Source organism: Macadamia integrifolia, chromosome 1 (genome assembly GCF_013358625.1).
Source record: "Macadamia integrifolia cultivar HAES 741 chromosome 1, SCU_Mint_v3, whole genome shotgun sequence".
NCBI classification, from domain to species: domain Eukaryota; kingdom Viridiplantae; phylum Streptophyta; class Magnoliopsida; order Proteales; family Proteaceae; genus Macadamia; species Macadamia integrifolia.
In genome coordinates this window covers 20,220,902-20,240,604 of record NC_056557.1, presented here as the reverse complement: position 1 = coordinate 20,240,604, position 19,703 = coordinate 20,220,902, and the positions used below count along the sequence as shown (strand labels likewise).

Sequence of the window (19,703 nt, the reverse complement as noted above, 5' to 3'; positions counted from 1 at the left end):
CAAAATCTTGATCATAAGTTAGCAGTTTTAACGCATTGCATTTAAGTAATACAATTCCTGATCAGATGTGATGGGTTCCACCAATAAAGATGTCAAGAGTTTTGTTGTTCAAGAAGGCTAAAGCAATGGAAATAATGAAGGGGGAGCCATCTTCATAATCTCTATTTTAATTTTGTAAGTGATGGAGGATGATTTGCACAAAAATCATCATAGTTTAGCAAACAAATTAAAGGTGGTAGATGGATGGCATCATTTTGTTGTTCAGTCTCAAGCAAAAGTCAGTAAATCACTAGCCTATTAAGTAGACAAGTCACATGGGAACTGGGCTTGTGTTTCAACTCTCTTAAGATGCAAAAGTTACTGAGCTGTAACTTTTTAAGGCACCATACCCTACATAACATAACAGGAAAAGTTCAAGGAGTGGAAATCTGTATAAGGGTATTAGGTGCACCTACAATCCTACAAATACTTCACCTGTTGTGATGGGAACAGAACTTGGGACTTTATTAGCCCTTGGTTTGAGCACCCATGCAATGTCAAATCCAAGTCCATAAAGCCTTTAAATCGCTTCCATTTCCTCTTTTAATGCCCCTGGACCCTATCAGATCTTAACCTATTCCTCTCTACACAAAAATAGCATTAATCATCCATGGGCATAGGCTGCCATGTCAGACAAGAAGCCATTCCCTTTTTCCCATTCTTTATATAAACAGAGCCCATCACCCAGTTCTTTCAACCCCCATTCGTCCATGGTCTGTCCAGGCCAATCGGCTTCTCCTTCTTCTTCACCTGTTTCTAGGTTATACTTTCTACATAGAGGAGTTGCTTGTTCCATTAACCTATTGGAGCATATACTCTTTCTCTTTCGGGGAAAACCATTAATCCTTTCTTCTCTGGGATTGAGTTCAGTGCAGCATGGGCTGCATGGGATTGGGTGGGCTGTTTGGAATGTCTGCTTTGCTTCAGACATTGAAGGGAATCCTGATGGGTTAATTAGTTCTTGCATGGAAATGATATAGAAGGATCTATCCTTTTTAACTTATTCATCATGGGTCTTGCATGTGGGAATGAGGTTTAGTAGTGCAGCCAAGGATGACTTGCCGGCAAGCTTTCATATCCACTGCATCCATCTGTCAAGGGTAGCATATATGGAAGGTACTCGGCAAGTTGTCATTGGCTATGTTGCTTCCTCCTTCTCTCATGCTTGATCTGTGATGATGATGACAAAGAGGAAGATGACCAAACAGTACTGGTTGGTGGTATGGATTGGTAAACATTTTCTTCACATCAGCTTCTTTTACTCTGCATTTTATATCAATTAGGTTCTAATCATGTGCTGATTGTGCTCTATGCTCTCTCTCTCTCTCTCTCTCTTATATATATATATATATATATAAATATATATATTCCCCCTTTGCCTATTACAGGATGACTATGGAGAGTTTTTGAACTTTGCTGATATTCTCAATGGTAATCAAGTCCCTGAAGAGCTTCTTGATCTTCTCCTTGATGATCTGATTTTCTATGATTTCTCAAGTTTCTAAAAATAATTTGGAACCCCTCCCTGGTCAGGAATCATGGTTCAGAAGATGGGTTGTGTGTGTGTGAAGCTAAGCTAGAATTTAAGATCACTTCTTGATGATAAGACTAAGAAACAGAACAAGTTTTTCTTAGGCTAGAAACCAGAAACCAGCAGCAATTATTTCTATTAATTGAATATCAGGAGAAGAACTGTTTTAACAGTGTTTATGATAAAGTTTGCTGTAAGAAACCAACAAATTTTTGTATACAATTTCCTTTTCAAAAGAAAAACTCTGTTCTGAAAAGAACCCCTCTCCACTATATATACGTTTTAATGGTACCCATTTAATTAATTGAATGGGACATTGTATTAAAATCTTTTATTGAGGTAAGTAAGATCTTTCTCTTGATGACATATTCAACTGTCCAAGATTCTTGAACCAGAAATTGACTTGCCCATAGTTACTATGTCATTTAAGGGCCTGGAAATCCAGGTTCAATTCTTTACAGTTGATCAATAGCATTCCTTTTTGTCCATGGATAAATTGTTTCAAGAAGGGTGAGCAAGCCAGTGACGATCGCAACATGTTGGTCATAGGTTTAAAACTTGAAAACAGCCTCTTCCACGAAGTAGGACTGTGTACATTTGTCCTTACATGACCCAACATTAGCGGGAGCCTCACACACCTCGGCATTCATTAGATAAAGGGATTGTGGATAGAGTAGGACAAAACTATAGCAGATGGCTAAATAGAATATTAATGAAATTGCTTTCCAGTATCCAAAAATTTTCAAAGTATGATGCCACACACATTTAAGACTTGATGAGAAATGATAGAATGTGAAGAACAGTACTGTAAATTGTGTCTCCAGGCTTAAGGGCAGGAGGTATTACTATAATTTTTTGGGAAGCAGGACCATGTAATTCTCCTTTATCCTTTTGTATCAAAGCCCAACCAAAACTGAGTATTTTCAAGTTGTACCAGTTGTAATATATCATATATTAAGGAGAAAGCTTTCCTTCACCCAACTGTGATCTTGCTTTATTACTCCTCCCCTTTTGACAAAGGTTCAAAATGCCTTTCCACTATTTCAGGATTTCGATTCGATGGTCAAAAGTGGTGGATGAAAAGATTCTCTTTGCCGTGGAGGAAAATTCAGTCATATGTTTTTTTTTTAATTCCCCATAAAATGCTGTAAGCATAATATGTTCATGTTCACCAGAGCAGATCACCAAGTCAGTCTCTCTGCTATTGGAGTCTGGATTATTGTAGTTGTTGGTAATTAAAAGATACACATTGTCCTGCAATTGATCATGCAAGTTTTTAATATGACATGGGGAGAAATGGACAGCATAGTACTGGTCAATCACTCTATTCTATATTCTCATCAAACAAATGTATCTTGGGTTGAAGAACTCAAAAAGGAAATTCAAAGTCCCCAACCATATAGAGTAATTGTACAAATCCATTGACTAAAAATCAAAGCATCTTAAAAACAAATTAATCAGTTACACTACCCATATAACTTACTTCACAGTCCCAACAATAAAATTCTCGCACAAACTAAAATAGCAAGACTAGTTTAACCATAAGGTACATTAAATCTTCAAGAACCCTTAAGGATACAGAACCACAGAGAAATACCAACATGTAAATGAGATTTCCTTATCGTCATAAAATCTACAACATAAGATTTTTTTTTCCCTGTAAAAACATACAACATAAGATAATACCTTAGTATAGAGAGAAATAAAACCTTCTATGTTATGTGCGTATTTATGAGTAATCATGGGAAGTTAGTACTTATTGGATTGGGTCATATGTGTAAGCTACTTTTGGGTTAAGCTAGGTGTATTGTTAGAAGTTAACCCCAAGGGGTAGCCGAGTTGGCAAGGGACCTTTGCCTTAGGAAGCGTGTGGTTCTGAGTTCAACTCCTCTTACCTCCTTAGGGCCACTCGGTGGGTTACTTCCTAAGAGTTCGTATCATCCTTTTATGAGCACATGATTCAGATGAGGGAAAATCATTTCTTTATATTTCAGATTGGTATGCAGCCTTCTTAGTTGATCCCTTTTGAGTGGAAGATCTATCATGTTGACAATATAAAGTAAACATCAGATTTGAAGCAAAAAAGAGAAAATTCGTTGAGAAGACACTCAAGTATTTACTTAACGTAGGAAGAGATGGTCATTGTACTATGTTTGCTCCTTATTTTCTTCTTGGAAGCTTGTAGTGTGAGCTAAATCTTTTGTTTTCTGGTCTTCCTGATTTTCTAGTACTTCTTGATTTGGTTTTTATCCTATTGTTTTTCTCTTTTGTTTGTCTTGCTAGTGCCTTTTGGTGGCTTCTTTGTCTTATTATTTTTTTTTTTCTCCTTTCTTTCGAGGTTGATTGAGGTTAATTGCTGCTCCATCAAGCCAATAAGAAAGCCGCTTCAGTTCTGATCCATTGGTTTATCTTGGTTTTCTTATGCTCTCCCACTCTGTAGTTTCCTTTCTTCTAAAGAAAAGGATCGGAATAAACTCGTTGTGTTACTGAAATCTGGCTATGAGATTCTGATAAGCCGATACCTACATGAGAGTGACGAGCTGCTATTGAAGTGACAAGTCAATACCTGTTGCAAAGTCAAAAAGGAGAAGACCGAGAGAGATAATAGCAATTGTAAAGGGTTTCAGATATTAGGCAATTTAGGGCTCCACATGCGCATGTTATGGATAAGTTCCCAACTTCAAATATATAGGAGTTGATAGAGCCGTTATTGGATACTATAATGGCTCAATTCAACAACGTGGAATCACCCTTCTCCTAAAAGTCTCCATTCCGTTTAGGTCTCTTTGACCTAATCTTTTGGGATTAGGATGAGCCAACATGGCCATGTCGCTAACATCTCCCTCTTGGCCATGCTAGCCAAATGCACTTTAATTAGTCCTCATTTCCAGGAACATCCATCATGACATATCCATTTCCGTTCCCATTTCCAGGAACAATAAAAACATTGTCATGATGAGGAGCTTTCAGTTCATATTCAAGACATAGACTGTTCTAAATCTAATATATATTCTGACCGTATAGTTCAAATTTCAGACTCAGATTGTTCTAAGTCCTATTAAATTTACATGTTTAATGTAAGTTTCTGCATGAACTCCCTTTATGAGGGGGATCGGCTACCATATCGCTCGTAGGTATATAAGTTACTTTAATTTTACCTTTTTCTACTATATCTCAAATTTAGTGGTACTGTACTTCTATATGTTTTTCCTTTGAGCTATTTGCACCACTGTGTATCAAGCTTCTTGCTGCCTGATTATCACAGAATATATCCACTGGTCCATTTTGCAAGATCCAGCCCAAATTCATTTAAAAATCATTTTTTCCAGATTGCATGAGTAAGGGTGTCAATCGATTCGATTTTGATTATTCGGTTCAGTTCCAAATGATGATAAGGTGGACCACAACCGAACCAAGAACCGACTCGATTCCTTATTTAGATACTCAAACCGATTCAATTCAGCTCGGTTCAGTTTTTGTTCCAATTCTATTATGATATGCAGTTTTAATTCGATTTTATATCTCGGTTTTAATTCGGTTATGAAAACGGTTTCACTTTTAAACCATGACTGTGATGGACCAAAGGTCATAATGGGCTCAAGTTATGGGCCTTATGCCCATTGCTAACTCCAAAATTATCTTAGCTTGTAAATATGTGATGATAAATTGCATAAAATACTCACCATATAAAAAAAAAGAGCTTGCAAAAAACACACCTGAATGATAAGAGCAATTCGGTTCGATTTCGGTTCGAACCGACGATTCTGACACCCTAAACCGAAACTGAGCCGAATTAAATAGTATACTCACATATTCAAACCAAATTTGAACCGAATAATTTGGCTCGATTTCGGTCCAATTAATTCAGCTCGATTTTCGGTTTCAGTATTCGATTTCAATTTGAAATTGACACCCTTATGCATGAGTACTTGCCATACTACAAGCAATGTACTCAGCTTTCTGTGTGTATCTAGCAACACACCTTTGTTTTTTACTACCCCAAGAAACTACCGCACCTCCATATATAAACATATGACCAGAAGTGGATTTACAATCATCTCTATCACCTCCAAAGTCAACATTGGAGTATCCAATAACCTCAAGCTTTTTTGCTCGAAAATAAAATTTCAAGTATTTATTTCCTTTAATATACTTTATAATCCTCTTCAGAGCTTAGAGCCAAGATTACTTTGGTATCTACTTACCAAAGTGACTGGATAGGTCAAATCCGATAGTATACATAACATGGCGTACATCAAACTACCTACTGCCTGAGCATAAGGTACATTCAACTTTTCCTATCATTTTTTAGGACATTGAATTTTTGATAAAATCTTTCCTGATACAATTGGAGTTGCTGAGGGATTGCGATTCTGCACCCCGAATCTTTTCAACACAGAGTTTAGGTATTTTTTTTTATTAAAAAACGTAATTTGTATTAAATCTCTAATGATTTGAATTCCTAAGATATAGGATGCTTCCCCCATATCCTTCATTTCAAACTTGTTGCTAAGTTCATGCTTGGTTTTGTTAGCATATCCAAGTCATTTTCAGCTAACAGTATGTCATCAACATACAAGGAGAGAACAGTAAAACTACGTCCACTCTTCAAAATATATACACAGTTGTCCAACTTGTTTGCTACGAATCCTAATTTAAGGATTATTTTATGGAATACTAGATACCATTGACGTGAGGACTTTTTTAATCCTTACAAAGACTTTTTTAAGTATATACTTTATCTTCCTATCCCATTACCTGAAAACCTTTAGGTTGTCGCATATATATAGTTTTTTCCAACTCGCCATTGAGAAAGGCGATTTTCACATCCATCTAGAATAATTCTAAGTCTAAACGTGCGACAAATGCTAATATCAATCTAATAGAGGCAAATTTTGCTACCGACGAATAAGGTTCTTGGGAGCTATTCCTCCCTTCTGTGTATATCTTTTTGCAACTAATCAGGCCTTAAATTTATCTATAGACCTATATATTTTATACTTTTTCTTAAGTACCCATTTGCAACCAACGACATTTCTACCCTTTGGTAATTCACAAAGTTTCTATTTGATTCTTTGTGATAGAATCAGTTTTCTTCCATATGGCATTCCACCATTCAACTGATTTTCATGATTTCAACACTTCACTATAGGTTACGGGATCGACTACTTCTTCCACATCTGTGTCAACTGTATGACAAGATAGCTCACATAGATAAAGGTAGTAGTCATCTAAATAAATTGGGATTACCCTTGTTCTTTTTTTCCCACTTATCCTACGTTTTGAGTCATGCCCTTGATGATCAATTTGATCTTCAGGAACTTGGATTCTTTGATAAAAAATTACTGGTTCCTCTTAAGGGTTAACATCATGGTCATCGTTAACAACATACAAGGGTTCTTTATCCTCCTATTCTCTTCTAGTTTCTCTAGAAATTCTATATCACGACTCTTAATTACCCCTTTTTCAGGGTGATAGAACATATATCATTTTGATCCTTTAGGATATCCTATGAATTTGCACTTGATTGTTCTAGAATCCAACTTGTTCCTATATGGCTCAGGTATTAGTACATTGGCTACTGATCTCCACTTTCTTAGATTTTCTAATTTTGATTTCCTACCTGTCCACATTTCATATGGAGTAGTCTCAATAGATTTGATAGTAATTCTGTTCAAAATATAATTTACTGTGAGAATGACCTCTCCTCAGAACTCCTTAGAGAGAGAGGAATGTGATAACATGCAATGCACTACATTAAGTAGTGTTATATTCTGTCTTTCAGTCACACCATTCTGTTGTGGTGTGAAAGACATGGACTTTTGATTAATGATTCCATGTTCCTCACAGAAATTTTTAAACTCTGTGGAGTTATACTCTCCACCACGATTGGTTCTTAGAACCTTAATATTCATTCCCAACTGATTTTGTACTTCAGTTTTATAGCATCTGAAACATTCAAATGCTTTAGACTTTCTACTGAGTAAATAAATATACTCATATTTGGACAAATCATCTGTGAATGTGATAAAATAAGTTTTACCACTGTGTATTCACATTTAATGGCTCATAGATGTCAGAGTGTACCACTCCGAGAAGTTCCTTTGCTCTCACTCCCACAAGAAAGTGTTTCCTGGTCATTTTACCAAAGAGACAATGTTCTCATCCATCATATTCTACTTTAGACAATTTAAAAACTAACCTCAATTCAATTATTTGTCGCATTTTCTTAATTCTAGGGTGTCTTAATCTCATATGTCACATGTATAATCAACAAGGTTTGCACAATCAGTATAAACCAATGACCCATATGCATTTTCATTAATAATATCAGTGGTTACATTGAGAACATTTTCAATAGTGGAAAGTAAAAACAAATCTTGCTCAGGGACAAATCATCTTATAGAAAAAGAACGACCATGTCCTCTAATGGTGATCTCAGTGCTTGTGAAGCGCACATCAAGGCCCTTCTTAACAATGACTGATATAGAAATCAAATTCTAACGCATGTCGAGGGTATAAATTACATCATTTAGATGAAAATCAGCTTTCCCGAGATCAAGCACATAGTCTACAACACCTCAAACTTCATTGTACAAGTTATTGCCCATGAAGATCTTATAGTCACCAGGTGCAAGAGGCTTCATCTCTTGTTGTCCTCGTGTGGTCCTAGCAATGTGACGTGTCACACTTGAATCGATCCATCACCTATCAGACTATTCTTCAAATAAATTGCACTCAATTGTGTCAATAAATTCTTTCCGCTAAGTGTTTGGTGGTGGTGTAGGTGCAACATTTCCTTTGTTCTTTTTCTTAGGGAGGATGCCCTAAGATGACCAAATTTTTTACATACATAACATGCTCTAGGTAGCATATTTTGAAAGTTTATGGACTTTATTTTACCCTTTCCCTTAAACTTATTCTGGTTGGTGTTGGGGCAGAGCTGATTGGTGTTAGGACGGAATTGATGCTGATGTGCTAGTGACTAAACTCGATCAATCTCTGGTTGAGTTGGGTTAGATAGATGTATATGCAATTAACCCATGGATTTTGTCACCATGCACTCTTAATAGTATGGCAACTGCTGGGGAAGCTTATCAAGAGTGAGATTGTCCCCTAGGAATCTCAGTGCATTTGTGCCATTTCCCAAGAAGGGAGAAAGCTATTAGTCATAGTGGATACTTGGTAGTTATTTGACACCTCTGATACTGTATCAACCAAGTCTTGAGTCAAAACAAGCATTTTGTTAACATGATCCACAACATCTTCACTCTCAGTCATTCTACAACTATTATATCTATGAGTCAAAAGCTAAGTGTGATTTTTAGTTTTTACATCATACTTGGCCTTCATAGCCACCAACAACTGATTTGGTTGTTGTGTATTTGTTAAACACCTTCACCAGATGGTCTTCCATTTTCAATAGGATCATGCTTCGGGCTCTCTTGTCCTCTTCAGCCCATTTTTTCACAGTTTTAATCTTTGCTAGGGTAGCATTATCCCCAACCACGGGTTTTAATTCTAGAACATGGTCCATCTTCTCGTATATCAGTACATGTGTGATTTTCATGTTCTAAGTTTCATAGTTTGACCTATTGAGTCTCTCAAGGTTGTTGATTTCATGAGACAAAGGTTTTGATGTTCGTGGTGTTGGTATCCCAATCTGTTTCCCAGATCCAGGCGATGTAGATCTAATGCTGAGATTTGATATGATATTATGATTATAACATTTTTCTCTCTTATTTCAAAGCTTCCAGTATTGATCTTCTCTGTGACCGATTCTAGGATGTGGATTGCGTCTTGTGAGAGAAAAAGAAAACGAGATGGTTGAAAGAGGTCTCGCATCAGATATGACTCTGCTCTGATACTAATGATAAGCTAATACAAGCGTGAGAGTGACAAGTTACTGCTGAAGTGACTAGTTGATACCTATTGCAAATAAAAAAGGAGAAGAACGAGAGAGATAATAGCAGTTATAAAGGGTTTCAGATATTGGGCGATTTAGGGCTCCACATACGCATGTTATGGATAAGTTCCCAACTCCAAATATATAGGAGTTGATAGAGCTATTATTGGAGACTACAACGGTTCAATTCAACAACGTGGAATTGCCCTTCCCCCAAAGTCTCCATTCTGTTTAGGTCTCTTTGACTTGATCTTTTGGGATTAGGATTAGGATGAGGCCTCATGGCAATGTCACTAAGAGATTCCACAATCAGAAGAACTGACAAAGGCTTGTTTTCATCTTTTAGGCCAAATTACCTAATAAATTGTTACAAGCCCCAAAGTGCTAAAGGATCTGGACTCTGGGTTTCATCACTACTTGCCAAGTTAGACAATCTACCGGTAATCCTTACGCACCACTTGCCAGATCACTTGCCAGATCAGACACTCTAATGGTAATCCTTTATCTTTTGGCCTTTTAGTTAATAAAAATTTTTGGGTTTCTTCCTTTCGGGGACTTCTTTTCTCTTTATACTGGTCCGTTTAGGGGCAAACATTGAAATCCACACCCTTTAGGCAATTACTGCATCTTGCAATACCTTGCAATACTACCTGCAGAACGTGACACATGGACAAGGAGGAGTGGATGGCTCAGATTGATCATTTGGTCGAAGCTCCACCAAAACCAGTTCCCCACAGGTAAACTGAACAGTGTCAATAGATCAAACCGACATATGTCATCTGTTTCCAACAAAACACCATATCCCACAAGGTCGCCTCAGAGGAGCTCGTGGAAGATTTCCTCACCCTCCCACTCCCATTCACACAAGGGGGTTCGAAATCTATCACCCACACAAGATTTCTCTCCTCTTCTGCCCCAACATTTTTGTTGAGAAGCCTACCCAGTGGTGCCAAAGGAGTGTTAGGCCTTGGAAATAGCCAAATCTCTCTTCCATCACAGATCTCTGCAGCCTTTGGCTTCCACCGGAAATTCGCCATCTACTTGCCGGCAAAAGCATCACAAGGTGTTATTTTTTTCGGTGATGGACCTTATATGTTGCATCCTGACATGGATGCCTCAACGTATTTGATGTGCACTCCACTGATCGAAAATCGGCTGAGTAGGGCAGATTCCATTGAATAGGGAGTTGTAGGTCGTGATTCCTCCACCGACCACTTCATCGGAGTGAAATCAATCAAGATTAGTGGAAAATCTTTACCTTTCAATGCATCTTTGCTAGCAATCAATTGAGAAGGAATAGGACGAACGAAGATAAGCACAGTTGTTCCTTACACCACAATGGAACTGGTCAGGTTTGATCGACTGACACGGTTCGATTTATCTGTGGTTCACAGTTTTGGTGGAGCTTCAACCAAATGATCAATCTAAGCCATCCACTCCTCCTTGTCCACGTGTCACGCTATGCAAGTGGCATTGCAAAGTATTGCAAGATGCAGGTATTGCAGACGATTTTTGGCCAGCATCAATGGTTGAAAGGTACGCTAAGGCCTAGGATTTAGAGAACTCAATTGTGATATTCATTGAAGTCTCAAGGTTTAATGTTGTCCTCAACAAGACTGAGCTAGCATTTCGAGTTTACTTGGTCATGGTAGAGTCCAGGTTTGAAATTTGTAGTGTGGGAGAAACTACCTTTGAGCTTCTTGTTAGATTACTCTGCAAGGATGGAAAATTTCAAGAAGCCCGAAATCTTGTTAAGTAGGCTATTGCTTTAGGTATGGAGCTTAGTTGTGTCGTTGATAATGTGATTGCTAAAGGGTATTCTGTAAAGAAAGATTTTGAGGATTTTTTGAGTTTCTTGTGTAAAAGGAAGTTCATGCCAAAGACTCCCATTTGTAATAAATTGTTTATTCTCTTAGTCAGCTTTGCAGAGAAGGAAGACTAAAAGATGCCTTCATGCAACTATCATAGCTTTTCTCAAGAGGCCTCACACCTGATATACGTTCCTACAACGCCATTTCAGTGGGTTATTAAGGAGGGTATGTGAGACCATACTAGGGACATTCTTGATGAAATGCTTGAGAGGGAGATTACACCAAATGTATCAATATACAGAGTTCTTTTAGCTGTGTATTGCAAAGTTAGACTACTTGATGAAGCAAAGGTGATTATTAGGGAGATGGTCAACCACAAGTTGATTGAAATATCTCCAACAGATGATCTTCTTTCCAAGTTATTTGTGATTTTGGGGCTTAACCCATTGTCTGTGAAAGTGAAAAGGGATAATGACATTGCACTTTCAAAAGCTGAGTTTTTTGATGCCCTTGGAACTGGACTCTATTTAGAGACCAACCTTGATGAGTTTGAGAAGACCATAATAGAGGTTGTGGAAGATTCTTTCATTACTGATTTTAACTCACTTGTACTGAAGGAATGTGGTCCTGGCAATGTATGAAACTGCACTAAGGTTTAAAGATTAAATAGTTAGGTGGCGCCTGAAACTGCCATTATGTGCCTACTCAACATTAGTTAACCACCTGTTTGCATCCTATTCCCTTGCTAAGGCAGCCTTTGATCTTCCGGAGGAAATTAAAACAGGCTAGTCAATTAGCTCACACAACTCTCACTTTGCTTATACAGACAACTAGCAAGAAGGGATTCATGTATCAAGGAAGAAGGGTTTTGGATAGAATTCTCCAAAGTAAACTACGTGTCCAGAACAAGTCATATACAGCTGTGATTGCTGGCTTATGCAATGAAGAGAACATAGGGAACATGAGTGCTGGTAGTTGGCATGGAGACACAAATGGTTAACACTTGAGCTTCTTGAAAGCATGCTAGGAACCGACACTGACTCAACTGCTGATGTTTGCAACATGTTTCTTTATGAGCTTTATGCAAAGGGTTGTACAAGGATCTGTTTTTGGTGGAAGAAGTTTTAAGGCAGGGCTGGGTCTTGGATCAAATAGATTATAACTTATAATCACCTTATAAGAGGGTTTTGTAACAAGAAAAGATTTAGTGAAGCCTATGGGGTACTTGATGGCATGCTGGGAAAGAACATGGTCCCTTGTGTGGATGTCTGTACTCTATTAGTTCATCTACTAATTAGGTCTCACAGAATAAAGACCTAGCCAGCAAGACAAGAAAGTAATTTTGCCTCTCAATCTCAAGTTACCATAATCTCAATTTTCTTTGACTGGATGAAGCATAAATATCAGTTGACCTTGTGAAGGCTAAACAGGGCAGTTGACCTTATGAATATAATTAATGCTGAAGAAAGGAAAAATTCCAAGCACTTCCAGTTATGATTTTGTCATACAGAGTCTTTGTGTATACAAAGCTTTCAACCAAGCTCTTGCTTTCCATGCTGAGATGTTGGATAGGAAACTTAAACCAAGTTTAGATAAATGGGATGCACTTGATAATTCATTTTGTGGGCATGGTCAAACTGCTCAAGAGGAAATGCTATTGGATTCTATGCTTCAGTTGGGTCAAACTCCAAGTTGGAAAATATACCAATCTGTGATCAATAAATATTGTTTGGAAAACCATCCAAACAAAGCATCAGAACTCATACATAAGATGCAATGAAATGGATATGTTCCAGATTTTGGGATTCACTAGTCCCTAATAAGCAATGTAAGAAATTCCAGTGATAACAACAATAGTGGAAGAAGTGGTTTCTGTCAGGACTGTCTTGTTCTCTCCTTTTTTCTTTCTTCCAGCTCTATCGATGTCTATTATGACCCTCAGCGGTTGTATTCCTTTCACACCTTCCATTTCCTCCTCAAGATCTTCCATCAGTGCGCCCCTCATCTTCCTTCCATCTGTCTTGTCTTCTGATGTAACCCTCTTTCCCTCAGATCTGATCCCCACAGAGGTCATGACAGGTGTTTTCATCATGCCTTCTTGCTTTATTACCACTTCCCCATGTTAGGTTAAGATGCCTTGAATTCCATTTGTGGAAAATGTGGGTTGATTCTGAAGTTGTTAAGGTTTCACTATATATTTGTTAGGTCATGACAGGTTTGTTTGGAAATTTTCTATATAGGGTTTGCTATACATTTGTAGCAAGGGTTATTTCTCTGTAAGCAATTTGAGAGAATAAACTTATTCTCCATGATAGTGAAGCAGGATTTTATCTCACTGTGGATGTAAGTAATCTTTCTGAACTACGTAAATCTTTGTGTGCGATTGTGTGATTGTTGTTTGTATTTTTTCACTCTTTTTTGCATCGTTTTAGAGTTTCATTTCTACACCCCACCCCAAATTAATCCATGTTTATTTGAAGTTTTGTTTCTCCAGCCGCCCCGCCCCGCCCCGCCCCGCCCCGCCCCGCCCCTTTATTATTCTATAATGTGGGTTTCTTCTATCAATATGATTTACTTACTATAATGATAAGGTTTTCCTCTGTTTTTATTTCACAGTTTTTGCAATCAATTTCAATTTTTGAATTATGGATCCATAATCAACTTTTTGTGGAATTGTTTCTTTCCTTTCCTACTAAATTTGAAGAGTTGGTTATATTTTAATTGTTCTTTCTTTTCGTAATTATTTTCTTCATCTCTCTTTTTGTTCTTCTCTTTATGAATAAAGATTAGTTTATTTCAGCAAAAAAATTTGAGGATTTTGATTTGTGGCCCTATCAAGTCCTTAAGTTTGTGTATCTACTTGTTTGAAGGACTTGAACACTTGAATTCCCTATACTGATCCTGCAAAAAGGCTCACCACCTGACAGGTTTGTGGACCGTTGGTCACAACACTATCCATTTTATTTTGTTATTTATGTTCTTGATGATTGTCGCATGATGGTTAGATATTTACCATTTCTTCTCAACTTTCATCATTTTATCTTGCTTGTGCTTTCATGGGTTTGTGTTCAATCTGAAGATTCAACCATGGTATTATCTTTTCTCATAATTTTATCTTACTTGTATTTCAAGCATCAAATCAAACTGAACCGGACAATATCTCCCACCTTAAGGAATGATGACAAACTAAAATATTTTTATTTGATGGATTTTTTGTTTAGGGATAGAAAATTAGCCAAAACCTTAATGGGATCATTCATTCTCCAAAATTTTCTCCTTTGTTTAGAATAGGGGATGAACTATATTTATAGTCTTGGGATTTGAGACAATACTCTCTCGTTTTCAATGTGAGACTAAAAAACTAAATATGATTGTCCAAAAATATTTACTTTTGGACAAGGGATGCTAGGCGTAACATGGCACTCTCATGTTTGAAATGGAATCTAATCCCGAATTTTGAGGATAACTTTTGATGGTCATATCTTCAAACCATTAGTTAAAATTTAACATGTAATATGTCGTTGAAAAGCTTGTGCCGAGCCCTATCACATGATGTGAAACATAAATGTGGTCTCAATTGGGAACACTTGCAAAAATATGCTTAAAGTAAAGATCCGAATCATGTAGTAAAAGGGAGAATTAGGGGCCGATTCACATCATTCTTATGCCAAAGTGTAGCATCCAGCTTGAGAGAACAAATAACACTAATCCACAATGCCAAAGTCCATATTTGAAAACATTTTCCATTAAAAGTTCATAGGGACAAACGGTCATTTTTATCCTAAGTTCAAAATTTCTCCAAGTATATAACATCCAATGTGTAATTCCTCTTATTGTAATCATCGCGAGGGGTGACAAAATTCGGTGCCTACATATTATGGTGCAGTCAGAGGAAAATGTACGTCGACTCCATCGTACTGGGCGTGAAATCCAGCTAGACCCTCATAGTTCTTTCCAGTAAACAATTATTATGATTAGTGTTGTATAACTAATATGTTTGGGACTTGACATATTGCCATTTGGGACCTTGAGATTTAAGAGTAAGACAGGAGTGGAGGACTTTAGTTGGGACTTGGGAGTTAGGGAGTTGCATAGTATATTACTCTAGTACTCTAAATATTAGTTAATTAATATTGAGGTATGTTTTGATCATAGCTTGGATGCATTATTTATTTGTTTTACTCTCATATTATATCTTGTTCTAGCAATATTTCATAAAATCTCTAGAATAATTCAATAGTTGCTGCCAAACAATAGTGTAACTCTAAAACACTGTCATGCTCTAATATTTTTACAGATTTAAGTTCTAAGCATATTTATTAACATTAAAACAAGCTTCCAACTAGGTTTCATGTCATAAAATGGTCATTTGACCACTGAAACAGGTAGCAGAGTAAAAAAAAAAAAAAAAAAAAACATACACCACACACACACACACACACACACACACACACACAAACACAACTCACCGAGATCTCACTGAAATTTCGGTACTTCAAACCACCAAAATACCGAAATGAAATGAGATTTCGAACCTCGCGTGGCAGAGCTTGTTAGTGGAAGTTCCAATGGCTAGTGGAGCCAAGGGTGTTAATCGATTCAGTTTCGGTGTACATGGTATTGTTCGGTTCAGTTCACATTTATTTAACTGAAACCAAAACCTCACCATTTACTAAACGGTTGCCCTTTCTGAAATCACAACTATTGAGTCAACGGTTTTGGTTCCACGATTTTTAAACGATGTCAGTTTCATGGTTTTAGACGATTTTGATAGAAGTTTATTCTATACGGTTTCTAAAAGGTTAACAATCGGTTTGCTAGTTTATTTGCATGCTTACTAAATCTTGCTTTTGTTAATAAATGCTTCAAGCTTGTATCAAATTAAATGAGGCATTGAATAAGCAAGATATAACTACATAACTACATAATAGGAGTAAATTATTGAATAGACTGTTGGACAACCTATATGGTCTTTAATTCTTTCATAAATTAAACCATTATGTTTTGTTAAAACAACCAAATATTTAATCGTTATACAAGTTAATCAGATCAGCTTTGATAGTTTAAATGGTTTTATTTTCACAGTGTCAATTCGGTTTGAAACCAATGGGTTAAACGGTTAAAATCGACCCGACTCATTTAACTAATCGGCCTTAAACTTGCAACCAGAATGGAACCATTTACTAAACGATTTCGATGTAAACGGCTCGGTTCGATTTTGATGTAAACGGCTCTATTCAATTTCGATAAACGGTGTTTCGGTTTCAAATTCACATCCTTAAGTGGAAGTTCTCAGTCATCCCAAGTAATAGATTGTGAGATTTCTAATCCTAGATTTACATTACCTATATGTATGATGAAATGTATGTATGTCAAGTTAGTTGTGGATGAATTGTATGTATGCTAAGTTAGTTGTGGATGTATTGTACGCATGTTAGCTAATTGTGGATGTACATACTAGGCAAGGCTTGATTGTAGGGCATTGATATAAACCCCAAATTAACTGTATTCTTGCAATGTATGCTTAGTGGATGCTAAACATTAAGAGTGGATGCTCCTGTGCAATGGGTGCTTGACATTGTACTAGTACTGTGAGTGCCATCTTTGCTGCGACTTGAGAAAATTAGGTGTGGATTCTCCGACTATGGGTATAATCAAAAGTAATGGATTGAATAGGTATGAAACCTTTACAGGTATTACTCCGAGAATGTAGGAAAATTATCGAACCTCGTAAAAACCTTGTGTTGTGGGTGTACTTATTGTTTGCATTATATATATTTAAATACGTGAAATGTTGAATGAGTATGCATACTTGAAAGTGCCTATGAGAGACTGAGTATGCATACGATTATGCGTAAATAGGGACAAGTACAGGGACAAATACATCATGGTTTGTCTATTTAGATTTCAGGACACGTTTTTAGGGAATCAGTGACTGCTGGGTTACAAGACTAATACATCAAATTATAGTCATAAAACATAATCACTAGAACATTAAATATATATATATATATATATATAGATACACCCTTTGAAAGGGTACTGGAAGTTCTAGTTTTATCCGATACCTCACTAGTATTTTGGTACTGATGCCGTTGGGAATTTCGTCTTGAAACTATACCATTCCATTTATTTTTCAGTACCTAAATCATATCTCAAAATGGTCTTGTTTATTAAGTACCAGATTTGGTAAGATATTATCCGGTTCCGGTCTCAAATTGACACTTAACACAAAGGGCTAACATAGTCAAGGAGCAAAGTGTTAGAGAGTATAAGAGCGGAGAAAGCTACTGTGAGAAGATGTGTAATACCATCACTGTATACATCAATTTCCCTTAAATTTACTTTACTTTACTACCATATCTTTGATTTTGAAATTTACAAAAAAAAAAAAAAAAAAATCTAGAAAATATAATTTCTACATATAATAAAAGGGGAAAAAATTCCCACAATGCCAGTATTTGGAACACTTTTGCAAACCCTCATATTTCATTGGTCATCCATAATAGTTCTCCCCCCCCCCCCCCCCTACCCCTTCAAAAGAAAAAACCTATATCAGTTGTTGGAGGAGAACCCTTTAGATGCCTCTTGTTGGAGAAAACTTCTCTTTTAATGATGTTTCAGATAAATTACATAATCATGATTACAAAACTTTCTTTATTATTTTCAAGACTAATTTCTAATTCCATCCCTTCCCTTACCGTCACTTACATCTCTCTCTCTCTCTCTCTCTCTCTCTCTGCAATATCGTGATAAGAAGGGATCAATCACTAACGTTGTGACGGTTGAGCCAGTCCTTGAATTACACATGTGGCTAGCCTGGAAAATTCGATTTTTCTTTCAAGTAAACACAATAGTAAATAAGTAATCAAAAGCAGCCTGATTCATGTCTTCGGCTTAAACTTTTGTCTTCAACCTTTTGCGTTAAAATCCTTCAATTTTTTAAGTTCAATGTGAATTTAATAAAACAAGTTAAGGATTATGTTAGTTAAAAAGGATCGTTATAGGTGTACCATTTAATAGAGTAAATTAAATATAAACTACAAGACTAAACAAAATGAAACTCTAATGATATGAGATCCCAAGACATTAGTTAATTAGAATAAGTCAAAGTAGAAAACATAATCATATCCTGTCAATTCAAAGCCACGTCAATATCCTGATCCCACAAGCCCTATGGCACCCACCGCATGGAGACTGGGTCATAGTATGTCCCCAAAAAAAAAAAAAAAAAAAAAAAACCAACTCATTGGAAAGTAGAATACATCCTAATTCATTCATTTGGCCAAAATGGAGGAGAATGATCTTATGAAGGTGGTCCATGGGTTCAAATATTGTGAACATATAAACTCTAAGATCTCTGATCACATGTAAATTTTAGTCCAAATAAAGTTTGCCATTTAAAAAAAATATATATATTAAAAATCAAGACTATTAGAGAGTGCTTTAGTAATCAAAATTCTATAACCGTGTATTGATCTACATGAGATGTACTCTCTCTCTCTCTCTCTCTCTCTTGACAACATGGTTTGCTTTCCTGAGGTGATGGGCCATGTCCTTTTGAGCACCTTCACAGTGCCGGTTGGTTGGACCATAGCTAGAAAAAAATACGTTTAAAATATACTTTTAAAATATCTGTTGCAAATTAGAACACTATTCATGTGAACATGTTTAAAACATCTCATTAGTATTATAGTATTATACGATTATGAAAAAAAAAAAAGTATATTATTTTTAAGGGTGCAACTAATTGTAATCAAAATGGTGAATTTAGAAGTTAAAATTTTCAATTGATTCTCCTTCTTCCCCCGCCTCCCTGCACATATTTTTCAAAGTTCTTTTAAGTTAGAGGGTAAAAAGATAATGCAATGAAATAATTTGAAAAAAAAATGATGGCTATTATTGTTTTGCACAATTTTCGATAGACATGTAAAATGTTATGCATTTTACTCATGCAAAAAGAAAGAAATATGTCATACTAAAAAGGCCAAAAGTAAGATTACTTCTTCATCAACTTTGATTACAAGAAGATTTTTCTGTTAATTAATGTTAAGAAAAAACGTATGGTTGACATCTATAAGCTCGTCTTCTCTCAGAAAAACCCTGACTCAACTCATGGTCCCCTTCACCCAACAACAACTGTTGTTGCTCAAGACTCCAAGCCAGTATTGCCATCAGACCAGGTCTCTAGAGAACCTACCCTCAACAACCTTCACCAAAATCATGTTTGAAAATTGGAATTTAATTTCATGTATTTGTTAGTTTATCTTTTAAACCATCTAATTTCGGTAATTATTAAAAAAAATTAAGTTGTGTAGACCTTTAAGCTTAAAGTCATGGATTTATTTGCCGGATTGGCATTGAAGAGGATCAGTGCGTATCGATCACTTTTATCCCTTGTTTTAAAAAAAAAAAA

The 19,703-nt window shown here is 36.4% G+C and overlaps 1 long non-coding RNA gene across 1 annotated transcript; it reads left to right on the top strand.

The window, feature by feature from the left end:
* The first annotated feature begins 740 nt into the window (after nt 1-740).
* On the top strand, nt 741-2,965 carry LOC122085003. Its single transcript, XR_006141985.1, has 2 exons — nt 741-1,269; nt 1,428-2,965. It is a non-coding gene; the product is annotated as an uncharacterized LOC122085003 (long non-coding RNA).
* The last annotated feature ends 16,738 nt before the right edge of the window (nt 2,966-19,703 follow it).